Source organism: Schistocerca cancellata, unplaced genomic scaffold (assembly GCF_023864275.1).
Source record: "Schistocerca cancellata isolate TAMUIC-IGC-003103 unplaced genomic scaffold, iqSchCanc2.1 HiC_scaffold_749, whole genome shotgun sequence".
NCBI lineage: Eukaryota > Metazoa > Arthropoda > Insecta > Orthoptera > Acrididae > Schistocerca > Schistocerca cancellata.
The window spans coordinates 119,322-128,886 of record NW_026046760.1 but is presented as its reverse complement, the minus strand read 5'-3'; the positions used below and the strand labels follow the sequence as shown (position 1 = coordinate 128,886).

The 9,565-nt window shown below is 53.6% G+C and overlaps 28 non-coding genes across 28 annotated transcripts; 14 read left to right on the top strand and 14 right to left on the bottom strand.

Moving 5' to 3' along the window:
- The first annotated feature begins 412 nt into the window (after positions 1–412).
- Positions 413–504, top strand: Trnai-uau (transfer RNA isoleucine (anticodon UAU)). Its single transcript is given in 2 exon segments — positions 413–450; positions 469–504. It is a non-coding gene; the product is annotated as a tRNA-Ile (tRNA).
- Positions 505–615: 111 nt separating this feature from the next.
- Positions 616–687, top strand: Trnad-guc (transfer RNA aspartic acid (anticodon GUC)). Its single transcript has one exon. It is a non-coding gene; the product is annotated as a tRNA-Asp (tRNA).
- Positions 688–923: 236 nt separating this feature from the next.
- Positions 924–995, bottom strand: Trnam-cau (transfer RNA methionine (anticodon CAU)). The gene has a single exon. It is a non-coding gene; the product is annotated as a tRNA-Met (tRNA).
- A 248-nt stretch (positions 996–1,243) lies between these two features.
- Positions 1,244–1,316, bottom strand: Trnar-acg (transfer RNA arginine (anticodon ACG)). Its single transcript has one exon. It is a non-coding gene; the product is annotated as a tRNA-Arg (tRNA).
- A 442-nt stretch (positions 1,317–1,758) lies between these two features.
- Trnai-uau (transfer RNA isoleucine (anticodon UAU)) lies at positions 1,759–1,850 on the top strand. The gene is given in 2 exon segments: positions 1,759–1,796; positions 1,815–1,850. It is a non-coding gene; the product is annotated as a tRNA-Ile (tRNA).
- Positions 1,851–1,961: 111 nt separating this feature from the next.
- Positions 1,962–2,033, top strand: Trnad-guc (transfer RNA aspartic acid (anticodon GUC)). Its single transcript has one exon. It is a non-coding gene; the product is annotated as a tRNA-Asp (tRNA).
- Positions 2,034–2,269: 236 nt separating this feature from the next.
- On the bottom strand, positions 2,270–2,341 carry Trnam-cau (transfer RNA methionine (anticodon CAU)). Its single transcript has one exon. It is a non-coding gene; the product is annotated as a tRNA-Met (tRNA).
- Positions 2,342–2,589: 248 nt separating this feature from the next.
- Trnar-acg (transfer RNA arginine (anticodon ACG)) lies at positions 2,590–2,662 on the bottom strand. Its single transcript has one exon. It is a non-coding gene; the product is annotated as a tRNA-Arg (tRNA).
- A 442-nt stretch (positions 2,663–3,104) lies between these two features.
- On the top strand, positions 3,105–3,196 carry Trnai-uau (transfer RNA isoleucine (anticodon UAU)). The gene is given in 2 exon segments: positions 3,105–3,142; positions 3,161–3,196. It is a non-coding gene; the product is annotated as a tRNA-Ile (tRNA).
- Positions 3,197–3,307: 111 nt separating this feature from the next.
- On the top strand, positions 3,308–3,379 carry Trnad-guc (transfer RNA aspartic acid (anticodon GUC)). Its single transcript has one exon. It is a non-coding gene; the product is annotated as a tRNA-Asp (tRNA).
- A 236-nt stretch (positions 3,380–3,615) lies between these two features.
- Positions 3,616–3,687, bottom strand: Trnam-cau (transfer RNA methionine (anticodon CAU)). Its single transcript has one exon. It is a non-coding gene; the product is annotated as a tRNA-Met (tRNA).
- A 248-nt stretch (positions 3,688–3,935) lies between these two features.
- Trnar-acg (transfer RNA arginine (anticodon ACG)) lies at positions 3,936–4,008 on the bottom strand. The gene has a single exon. It is a non-coding gene; the product is annotated as a tRNA-Arg (tRNA).
- Positions 4,009–4,450: 442 nt separating this feature from the next.
- On the top strand, positions 4,451–4,542 carry Trnai-uau (transfer RNA isoleucine (anticodon UAU)). The gene is given in 2 exon segments: positions 4,451–4,488; positions 4,507–4,542. It is a non-coding gene; the product is annotated as a tRNA-Ile (tRNA).
- Positions 4,543–4,653: 111 nt separating this feature from the next.
- Positions 4,654–4,725, top strand: Trnad-guc (transfer RNA aspartic acid (anticodon GUC)). Its single transcript has one exon. It is a non-coding gene; the product is annotated as a tRNA-Asp (tRNA).
- Positions 4,726–4,961: 236 nt separating this feature from the next.
- Trnam-cau (transfer RNA methionine (anticodon CAU)) lies at positions 4,962–5,033 on the bottom strand. The gene has a single exon. It is a non-coding gene; the product is annotated as a tRNA-Met (tRNA).
- Positions 5,034–5,281: 248 nt separating this feature from the next.
- Trnar-acg (transfer RNA arginine (anticodon ACG)) lies at positions 5,282–5,354 on the bottom strand. Its single transcript has one exon. It is a non-coding gene; the product is annotated as a tRNA-Arg (tRNA).
- A 442-nt stretch (positions 5,355–5,796) lies between these two features.
- On the top strand, positions 5,797–5,888 carry Trnai-uau (transfer RNA isoleucine (anticodon UAU)). Its single transcript is given in 2 exon segments — positions 5,797–5,834; positions 5,853–5,888. It is a non-coding gene; the product is annotated as a tRNA-Ile (tRNA).
- Positions 5,889–5,999: 111 nt separating this feature from the next.
- Trnad-guc (transfer RNA aspartic acid (anticodon GUC)) lies at positions 6,000–6,071 on the top strand. Its single transcript has one exon. It is a non-coding gene; the product is annotated as a tRNA-Asp (tRNA).
- Positions 6,072–6,307: 236 nt separating this feature from the next.
- Trnam-cau (transfer RNA methionine (anticodon CAU)) lies at positions 6,308–6,379 on the bottom strand. Its single transcript has one exon. It is a non-coding gene; the product is annotated as a tRNA-Met (tRNA).
- A 248-nt stretch (positions 6,380–6,627) lies between these two features.
- Trnar-acg (transfer RNA arginine (anticodon ACG)) lies at positions 6,628–6,700 on the bottom strand. Its single transcript has one exon. It is a non-coding gene; the product is annotated as a tRNA-Arg (tRNA).
- A 442-nt stretch (positions 6,701–7,142) lies between these two features.
- On the top strand, positions 7,143–7,234 carry Trnai-uau (transfer RNA isoleucine (anticodon UAU)). The gene is given in 2 exon segments: positions 7,143–7,180; positions 7,199–7,234. It is a non-coding gene; the product is annotated as a tRNA-Ile (tRNA).
- Positions 7,235–7,345: 111 nt separating this feature from the next.
- Positions 7,346–7,417, top strand: Trnad-guc (transfer RNA aspartic acid (anticodon GUC)). Its single transcript has one exon. It is a non-coding gene; the product is annotated as a tRNA-Asp (tRNA).
- Positions 7,418–7,653: 236 nt separating this feature from the next.
- Positions 7,654–7,725, bottom strand: Trnam-cau (transfer RNA methionine (anticodon CAU)). Its single transcript has one exon. It is a non-coding gene; the product is annotated as a tRNA-Met (tRNA).
- A 248-nt stretch (positions 7,726–7,973) lies between these two features.
- On the bottom strand, positions 7,974–8,046 carry Trnar-acg (transfer RNA arginine (anticodon ACG)). Its single transcript has one exon. It is a non-coding gene; the product is annotated as a tRNA-Arg (tRNA).
- Positions 8,047–8,488: 442 nt separating this feature from the next.
- Trnai-uau (transfer RNA isoleucine (anticodon UAU)) lies at positions 8,489–8,580 on the top strand. The gene is given in 2 exon segments: positions 8,489–8,526; positions 8,545–8,580. It is a non-coding gene; the product is annotated as a tRNA-Ile (tRNA).
- Positions 8,581–8,691: 111 nt separating this feature from the next.
- On the top strand, positions 8,692–8,763 carry Trnad-guc (transfer RNA aspartic acid (anticodon GUC)). Its single transcript has one exon. It is a non-coding gene; the product is annotated as a tRNA-Asp (tRNA).
- A 236-nt stretch (positions 8,764–8,999) lies between these two features.
- Trnam-cau (transfer RNA methionine (anticodon CAU)) lies at positions 9,000–9,071 on the bottom strand. The gene has a single exon. It is a non-coding gene; the product is annotated as a tRNA-Met (tRNA).
- Positions 9,072–9,319: 248 nt separating this feature from the next.
- Trnar-acg (transfer RNA arginine (anticodon ACG)) lies at positions 9,320–9,392 on the bottom strand. Its single transcript has one exon. It is a non-coding gene; the product is annotated as a tRNA-Arg (tRNA).
- Between the last annotated feature and the right edge of the window lie 173 nt (positions 9,393–9,565).

Genomic DNA, 9,565 nt, shown 5'->3' with positions numbered 1-9,565 from the left:
ACACATCGCAGAGCAACGTGTTCTCCGTGGCTCGGCAACTGCGTGTCGTCCACTGACAACGGCGGCGCGGCCACTCTGGTCTTCCGCACTCTGCAGGGAGCTGCCAAGGAAGGCATCTCTCCTCCAGCTGCTCGGCCACGGTGCGCCTGCATAGCTTAGAGCTTGCCACACATCTGCCCTCGCTGTTGGACAGGTAGCAGAAGGCAAGGCGCGCGTTTTTCTGCAATTTTTCGGTGATGACAAGCGGTTGATATGCTTGTAAGTGTAGCATATGAAGCAAGAATCGTATGAAGCATCCGTAGCCAGGTGCTAAAGTCGCAGTATGGCCGCAGGTGACGGTCGTATGATGGGTCTGTAGCCACAACAGGTTGGCAGCAAAGCAAATACCGCTAACTGAAAGCACCCTGCTGTAGCCCCAGTGGCGCAATTGGTTAGCGCACGGTACTTATAAGGCAGTAGCCGTGAGCAATGCCGGGGTTGTGAGTTCGAGCCTCACCTGGGGCATACTTTTATTTCGTAGCAGCTGACTCTGAAAGCATCGGGACGCTAGATTTGAGATGAATCACCTACTTGAGAAGCATAAGTGTGCGTGCGTTGTGCGTACCGATTGCGTATTCCTCGGTAGTATAGTGGTTAGTATCGCCGCCTGTCACGCGGGAGACCGGGGTTCGATTCCCCGCCGGGGACGTGCTATTTTTATATCGCGAAAGTTGCACGTGTGGCCCGAAAAGACATTAACGTTGTGATCGAGAAATGTAGTTGCTGCAGAATCGTAAGAAACTCTGCGTCTTAGGAAGTGTTTCTCGTATTCTCCACACGACGTCGTCGTCGTTTCAGAACTTACAGGGTTTGCTGTTGACGCTGAGTCAGCGCACCCCAGGCTTAATGATCGAGCTCGAAGCACCCAAGAAAAAGAATAATTTTAGCAGAGCGTGGTTTCGATCCACGGACCTCTGGGTTATGGGCCCAGCACGCTTCCACTGCGCCACTCTGCTGCGTGACGTGCGACACTTGGAAAAGCGTTGTCTGCGTCGCGTACCGTTTAATTAACTATGCAACATCTCTCAGCTTGACTTGTCTCGACTTTGCTCGACTGGCGCTACGCTGACGCTTGCACGAAGCGATATTTACCACGATCGTCTCGAGATGCAGCTGCGAGATGCTCAGGATTGACATTGCACTCCACGCAGGTGGAAACATTCGAATGCACTGCCTAGCTACGCGCCCGCAACTAACAAAATGCCGACCCTGCCAGGATTCGAACCTGGAATCTTCTGATCCGTAGTCAGACGCGTTATCCGTTGCGCCACAGGGCCACTGGTCGCCTTTCGTCATATGAGGCGGGTACACATCGCAGAGCAACGTGTTCTCCGTGGCTCGGCAACTGCGTGTCGTCCACTGACAACGGCGGCGCGGCCACTCTGGTCTTCCGCACTCTGCAGGGAGCTGCCAAGGAAGGCATCTCTCCTCCAGCTGCTCGGCCACGGTGCGCCTGCATAGCTTAGAGCTTGCCACACATCTGCCCTCGCTGTTGGACAGGTAGCAGAAGGCAAGGCGCGCGTTTTTCTGCAATTTTTCGGTGATGACAAGCGGTTGATATGCTTGTAAGTGTAGCATATGAAGCAAGAATCGTATGAAGCATCCGTAGCCAGGTGCTAAAGTCGCAGTATGGCCGCAGGTGACGGTCGTATGATGGGTCTGTAGCCACAACAGGTTGGCAGCAAAGCAAATACCGCTAACTGAAAGCACCCTGCTGTAGCCCCAGTGGCGCAATTGGTTAGCGCACGGTACTTATAAGGCAGTAGCCGTGAGCAATGCCGGGGTTGTGAGTTCGAGCCTCACCTGGGGCATACTTTTATTTCGTAGCAGCTGACTCTGAAAGCATCGGGACGCTAGATTTGAGATGAATCACCTACTTGAGAAGCATAAGTGTGCGTGCGTTGTGCGTACCGATTGCGTATTCCTCGGTAGTATAGTGGTTAGTATCCCCGCCTGTCACGCGGGAGACCGGGGTTCGATTCCCCGCCGGGGACGTGCTATTTTTATATCGCGAAAGTTGCACGTGTGGCCCGAAAAGACATTAACGTTGTGATCGAGAAATGTAGTTGCTGCAGAATCGTAAGAAACTCTGCGTCTTAGGAAGTGTTTCTCGTATTCTCCACACGACGTCGTCGTCGTTTCAGAACTTACAGGGTTTGCTGTTGACGCTGAGTCAGCGCACCCCAGGCTTAATGATCGAGCTCGAAGCACCCAAGAAAAAGAATAATTTTAGCAGAGCGTGGTTTCGATCCACGGACCTCTGGGTTATGGGCCCAGCACGCTTCCACTGCGCCACTCTGCTGCGTGACGTGCGACACTTGGAAAAGCGTTGTCTGCGTCGCGTACCGTTTAATTAACTATGCAACATCTCTCAGCTTGACTTGTCTCGACTTTGCTCGACTGACGCTACGCTGACGCTTGCACGAAGCGATATTTACCACGATCGTCTCGAGATGCAGCTGCGAGATGCTCAGGATTGACATTGCACTCCACGCAGGTGGAAACATTCGAATGCACTGCCTAGCTACGCGCCCGCAACTAACAAAATGCCGACCCTGCCAGGATTCGAACCTGGAATCTTCTGATCCGTAGTCAGACGCGTTATCCGTTGCGCCACAGGGCCACTGGTCGCCTTTCGTCATATGAGGCGGGTACACATCGCAGAGCAACGTGTTCTCCGTGGCTCGGCAACTGCGTGTCGTCCACTGACAACGGCGGCGCGGCCACTCTGGTCTTCCGCACTCTGCAGGGAGCTGCCAAGGAAGGCATCTCTCCTCCAGCTGCTCGGCCACGGTGCGCCTGCATAGCTTAGAGCTTGCCACACATCTGCCCTCGCTGTTGGACAGGTAGCAGAAGGCAAGGCGCGCGTTTTTCTGCAATTTTTCGGTGATGACAAGCGGTTGATATGCTTGTAAGTGTAGCATATGAAGCAAGAATCGTATGAAGCATCCGTAGCCAGGTGCTAAAGTCGCAGTATGGCCGCAGGTGACGGTCGTATGATGGGTCTGTAGCCACAACAGGTTGGCAGCAAAGCAAATACCGCTAACTGAAAGCACCCTGCTGTAGCCCCAGTGGCGCAATTGGTTAGCGCACGGTACTTATAAGGCAGTAGCCGTAAGCAATGCCGGGGTTTTGAGTTCGAGCCTCACCTGGGGCATACTTTTATTTCGTAGCAGCTGACTCTGAAAGCATCGGGACGCTAGATTTGAGATGAATCACCTACTTGAGAAGCATAAGTGTGCGTGCGTTGTGCGTACCGATTGCGTATTCCTCGGTAGTATAGTGGTTAGTATCCCCGCCTGTCACGCGGGAGACCGGGGTTCGATTCCCCGCCGGGGAGGTGCGATTTTTATATCGCGAAAGTTGCACGTGTGGCCCGAAAAGACATTAACGTTGTGATCGAGAAATGTAGTTGCTGCAGAATCGTAAGAAACTCTGCGTCTTAGGAAGTGTTTCTCGTATTCTCCACACGACGTCGTCGTCGTTTCAGAACTTACAGGGTTTGCTGTTGACGCTGAGTCAGCGCACCCCAGGCTTAATGATCGAGCTCGAAGCACCCAAGAAAAAGAATAATTTTAGCAGAGCGTGGTTTCGATCCACGGACCTCTGGGTTATGGGCCCAGCACGCTTCCACTGCGCCACTCTGCTGCGTGACGTGCGACACTTGGAAAAGCGTTGTCTGCGTCGCGTACCGTTTAATTAACTATGCAACATCTCTCAGCTTGACTTGTCTCGACTTTGCTCGACTGACGCTACGCTGACGCTTGCACGAAGCGATATTTACCACGATCGTCTCGAGATGCAGCTGCGAGATGCTCAGGATTGACATTGCACTCCACGCAGGTGGAAACATTCGAATGCACTGCCTAGCTACGCGCCCGCAACTAACAAAATGCCGACCCTGCCAGGATTCGAACCTGGAATCTTCTGATCCGTAGTCAGACGCGTTATCCGTTGCGCCACAGGGCCACTGGTCGCCTTTCGTCATATGAGGCGGGTACACATCGCAGAGCAACGTGTTCTCCGTGGCTCGGCAACTGCGTGTCGTCCACTGACAACGGCGGCGCGGCCACTCTGGTCTTCCGCACTCTGCAGGGAGCTGCCAAGGAAGGCATCTCTCCTCCAGCTGCTCGGCCACGGTGCGCCTGCATTGCTTAGAGCTTGCCACACATCTGCCCTCGCTGTTGGACAGGTAGCAGAAGGCAAGGCGCGCGTTTTTCTGCAATTTTTCGGTGATGACAAGCGGTTGATATGCTTGTAAGTGTAGCATATGAAGCAAGAATCGTATGAAGCATCCGTAGCCAGGTGCTAAAGTCGCAGTATGGCCGCAGGTGACGGTCGTATGATGGGTCTGTAGCCACAACAGGTTGGCAGCAAAGCAAATACCGCTAACTGAAAGCACCCTGCTGTAGCCCCAGTGGCGCAATTGGTTAGCGCACGGTACTTATAAGGCAGTAGCCGTGAGCAATGCCGGGGTTGTGAGTTCGAGCCTCACCTGGGGCATACTTTTATTTCGTAGCAGCTGACTCTGAAAGCATCGGGACGCTAGATTTGAGATGAATCACCTACTTGAGAAGCATAAGTGTGCGTGCGTTGTGCGTACCGATTGCGTATTCCTCGGTAGTATAGTGGTTAGTATCCCCGCCTGTCACGCGGGAGACCGGGGTTCGATTCCCCGCCGGGGAGGTGCGATTTTTATATCGCGAAAGTTGCACGTGTGGCCCGAAAAGACATTAACGTTGTGATCGAGAAATGTAGTTGCTGCAGAATCGTAAGAAACTCTGCGTCTTAGGAAGTGTTTCTCGTATTCTCCACACGACGTCGTCGTCGTTTCAGAACTTACAGGGTTTGCTGTTGACGCTGAGTCAGCGCACCCCAGGCTTAATGATCGAGCTCGAAGCACCCAAGAAAAAGAATAATTTTAGCAGAGCGTGGTTTCGATCCACGGACCTCTGGGTTATGGGCCCAGCACGCTTCCACTGCGCCACTCTGCTGCGTGACGTGCGACACTTGGAAAAGCGTTGTCTGCGTCGCGTACCGTTTAATTAACTGTGCAACATCTCTCAGCTTGACTTGTCTCGACTTTGCTCGACTGGCGCTACGCTGACGCTTGCACGAAGCGATATTTACCACGATCGTCTCGAGATGCAGCTGCGAGATGCTCAGGATTGACATTGCACTCCACGCAGGTGGAAACATTCGAATGCACTGCCTAGCTACGCGCCCGCAACTAACAAAATGCCGACCCTGCCAGGATTCGAACCTGGAATCTTCTGATCCGTAGTCAGACGCGTTATCCGTTGCGCCACAGGGCCACTGGTCGCCTTTCGTCATATGAGGCGGGTACACATCGCAGAGCAACGTGTTCTCCGTGGCTCGGCAACTGCGTGTCGTCCACTGACAACGGCGGCGCGGCCACTCTGGTCTTCCGCACTCTGCAGGGAGCTGCCAAGGAAGGCATCTCTCCTCCAGCTGCTCGGCCACGGTGCGCCTGCATAGCTTAGAGCTTGCCACACATCTGCCCTCGCTGTTGGACAGGTAGCAGAAGGCAAGGCGCGCGTTTTTCTGCAATTTTTCGGTGATGACAAGCGGTTGATATGCTTGTAAGTGTAGCATATGAAGCAAGAATCGTATGAAGCATCCGTAGCCAGGTGCTAAAGTCGCAGTATGGCCGCAGGTGACGGTCGTATGATGGGTCTGTAGCCACAACAGGTTGGCAGCAAAGCAAATACCGCTAACTGAAAGCACCCTGCTGTAGCCCCAGTGGCGCAATTGGTTAGCGCACGGTACTTATAAGGCAGTAGCCGTGAGCAATGCCGGGGTTGTGAGTTCGAGCCTCACCTGGGGCATACTTTTATTTCGTAGCAGCTGACTCTGAAAGCATCGGGACGCTAGATTTGAGATGAATCACCTACTTGAGAAGCATAAGTGTGCGTGCGTTGTGCGTACCGATTGCGTATTCCTCGGTAGTATAGTGGTTAGTATCCCCGCCTGTCACGCGGGAGACCGGGGTTCGATTCCCCGCCGGGGACGTGCTATTTTTATATCGCGAAAGTTGCACGTGTGGCCCGAAAAGACATTAACGTTGTGATCGAGAAATGTAGTTGCTGCAGAATCGTAAGAAACTCTGCGTCTTAGGAAGTGTTTCTCGTATTCTCCACACGACGTCGTCGTCGTTTCAGAACTTACAGGGTTTGCTGTTGACGCTGAGTCAGCGCACCCCAGGCTTAATGATCGAGCTCGAAGCACCCAAGAAAAAGAATAATTTTAGCAGAGCGTGGTTTCGATCCACGGACCTCTGGGTTATGGGCCCAGCACGCTTCCACTGCGCCACTCTGCTGCGTGACGTGCGACACTTGGAAAAGCGTTGTCTGCGTCGCGTACCGTTTAATTAACTATGCAACATCTCTCAGCTTGACTTGTCTCGACTTTGCTCGACTGGCGCTACGCTGACGCTTGCACGAAGCGATATTTACCACGATCGTCTCGAGATGCAGCTGCGAGATGCTCAGGATTGACATTGCACTCCACGCAGGTGGAAACATTCGAATGCACTGCCTAGCTACGCGCCCGCAACTAACAAAATGCCGACCCTGCCAGGATTCGAACCTGGAATCTTCTGATCCGTAGTCAGACGCGTTATCCGTTGCGCCACAGGGCCACTGGTCGCCTTTCGTCATATGAGGCGGGTACACATCGCAGAGCAACGTGTTCTCCGTGGCTCGGCAACTGCGTGTCGTCCACTGACAACGGCGGCGCGGCCACTCTGGTCTTCCGCACTCTGCAGGGAGCTGCCAAGGAAGGCATCTCTCCTCCAGCTGCTCGGCCACGGTGCGCCTGCATAGCTTAGAGCTTGCCACACATCTGCCCTCGCTGTTGGACAGGTAGCAGAAGGCAAGGCGCGCGTTTTTCTGCAATTTTTCGGTGATGACAAGCGGTTGATATGCTTGTAAGTGTAGCATATGAAGCAAGAATCGTATGAAGCATCCGTAGCCAGGTGCTAAAGTCGCAGTATGGCCGCAGGTGACGGTCGTATGATGGGTCTGTAGCCACAACAGGTTGGCAGCAAAGCAAATACCGCTAACTGAAAGCACCCTGCTGTAGCCCCAGTGGCGCAATTGGTTAGCGCACGGTACTTATAAGGCAGTAGCCGTGAGCAATGCCGGGGTTGTGAGTTCGAGCCTCACCTGGGGCATACTTTTATTTCGTAGCAGCTGACTCTGAAAGCATCGGGACGCTAGATTTGAGATGAATCACCTACTTGAGAAGCATAAGTGTGCGTGCGTTGTGCGTACCGATTGCGTATTCCTCGGTAGTATAGTGGTTAGTATCGCCGCCTGTCACGCGGGAGACCGGGGTTCGATTCCCCGCCGGGGACGTGCTATTTTTATATCGCGAAAGTTGCACGTGTGGCCCGAAAAGACATTAACGTTGTGATCGAGAAATGTAGTTGCTGCAGAATCGTAAGAAACTCTGCGTCTTAGGAAGTGTTTCTCGTATTCTCCACACGACGTCGTCGTCGTTTCAGAACTTACAGGGTTTGCTGTTGACGCTGAGTCAGCGCACCCCAGGCTTAATGATCGAGCTCGAAGCACCCAAGAAAAAGAATAATTTTAGCAGAGCGTGGTTTCGATCCACGGACCTCTGGGTTATGGGCCCAGCACGCTTCCACTGCGCCACTCTGCTGCGTGACGTGCGACACTTGGAAAAGCGTTGTCTGCGTCGCGTACCGTTTAATTAACTATGCAACATCTCTCAGCTTGACTTGTCTCGACTTTGCTCGACTGGCGCTACGCTGACGCTTGCACGAAGCGATATTTACCACGATCGTCTCGAGATGCAGCTGCGAGATGCTCAGGATTGACATTGCACTCCACGCAGGTGGAAACATTCGAATGCACTGCCTAGCTACGCGCCCGCAACTAACAAAATGCCGACCCTGCCAGGATTCGAACCTGGAATCTTCTGATCCGTAGTCAGACGCGTTATCCGTTGCGCCACAGGGCCACTGGTCGCCTTTCGTCATATGAGGCGGGTACACATCGCAGAGCAACGTGTTCTCCGTGGCTCGGCAACTGCGTGTCGTCCACTGACAACGGCGGCGCGGCCACTCTGGTCTTCCGCACTCTGCAGGGAGCTGCCAAGGAAGGCATCTCTCCTCCAGCTGCTCGGCCACGGTGCGCCTGCATAGCTTAGAGCTTGCCACACATCTGCCCTCGCTGTTGGACAGGTAGCAGAAGGCAAGGCGCGCGTTTTTCTGCAATTTTTCGGTGATGACAAGCGGTTGATATGCTTGTAAGTGTAGCATATGAAGCAAGAATCGTATGAAGCATCCGTAGCCAGGTGCTAAAGTCGCAGTATGGCCGCAGGTGACGGTCGTATGATGGGTCTGTAGCCACAACAGGTTGGCAGCAAAGCAAATACCGCTAACTGAAAGCACCCTGCTGTAGCCCCAGTGGCGCAATTGGTTAGCGCACGGTACTTATAAGGCAGTAGCCGTGAGCAATGCCGGGGTTGTGAGTTCGAGCCTCACCTGGGGCATACTTTTATTTCGTAGCAGCTGACTCTGAAAGCATCGGGACGCTAGATTTGAGATGAATCACCTACTTGAGAAGCATAAGTGTGCGTGCGTTGTGCGTACCGATTGCGTATTCCTCGGTAGTATAGTGGTTAGTATCCCCGCCTGTCACGCGGGAGACCGGGGTTCGATTCCCCGCCGGGGACGTGCTATTTTTATATCGCGAAAGTTGCACGTGTGGCCCGAAAAGACATTAACGTTGTGATCGAGAAATGTAGTTGCTGCAGAATCGTAAGAAACTCTGCGTCTTAGGAAGTGTTTCTCGTATTCTCCACACGACGTCGTCGTCGTTTCAGAACTTACAGGGTTTGCTGTTGACGCTGAGTCAGCGCACCCCAGGCTTAATGATCGAGCTCGAAGCACCCAAGAAAAAGAATAATTTTAGCAGAGCGTGGTTTCGATCCACGGACCTCTGGGTTATGGGCCCAGCACGCTTCCACTGCGCCACTCTGCTGCGTGACGTGCGACACTTGGAAAAGCGTTGTCTGCGTCGCGTACCGTTTAATTAACTATGCAACATCTCTCAGCTTGACTTGTCTCGACTTTGCTCGACTGACGCTACGCTGACGCTTGCACGAAGCGATATTTACCACGATCGTCTCGAGATGCAGCTGCGAGATGCTCAGGATTGACATTGCACTCCACGCAGGTGGAAACATTCGAATGCACTGCCTAGCTACGCGCCCGCAACTAACAAAATGCCGACCCTGCCAGGATTCGAACCTGGAATCTTCTGATCCGTAGTCAGACGCGTTATCCGTTGCGCCACAGGGCCACTGGTCGCCTTTCGTCATATGAGGCGGGTACACATCGCAGAGCAACGTGTTCTCCGTGGCTCGGCAACTGCGTGTCGTCCACTGACAACGGCGGCGCGGCCACTCTGGTCTTCCGCACTCTGCAGGGAGCTGCCAAGGAAGGCATCTCTCCTCCAGCTGCTCGGCCACGGTG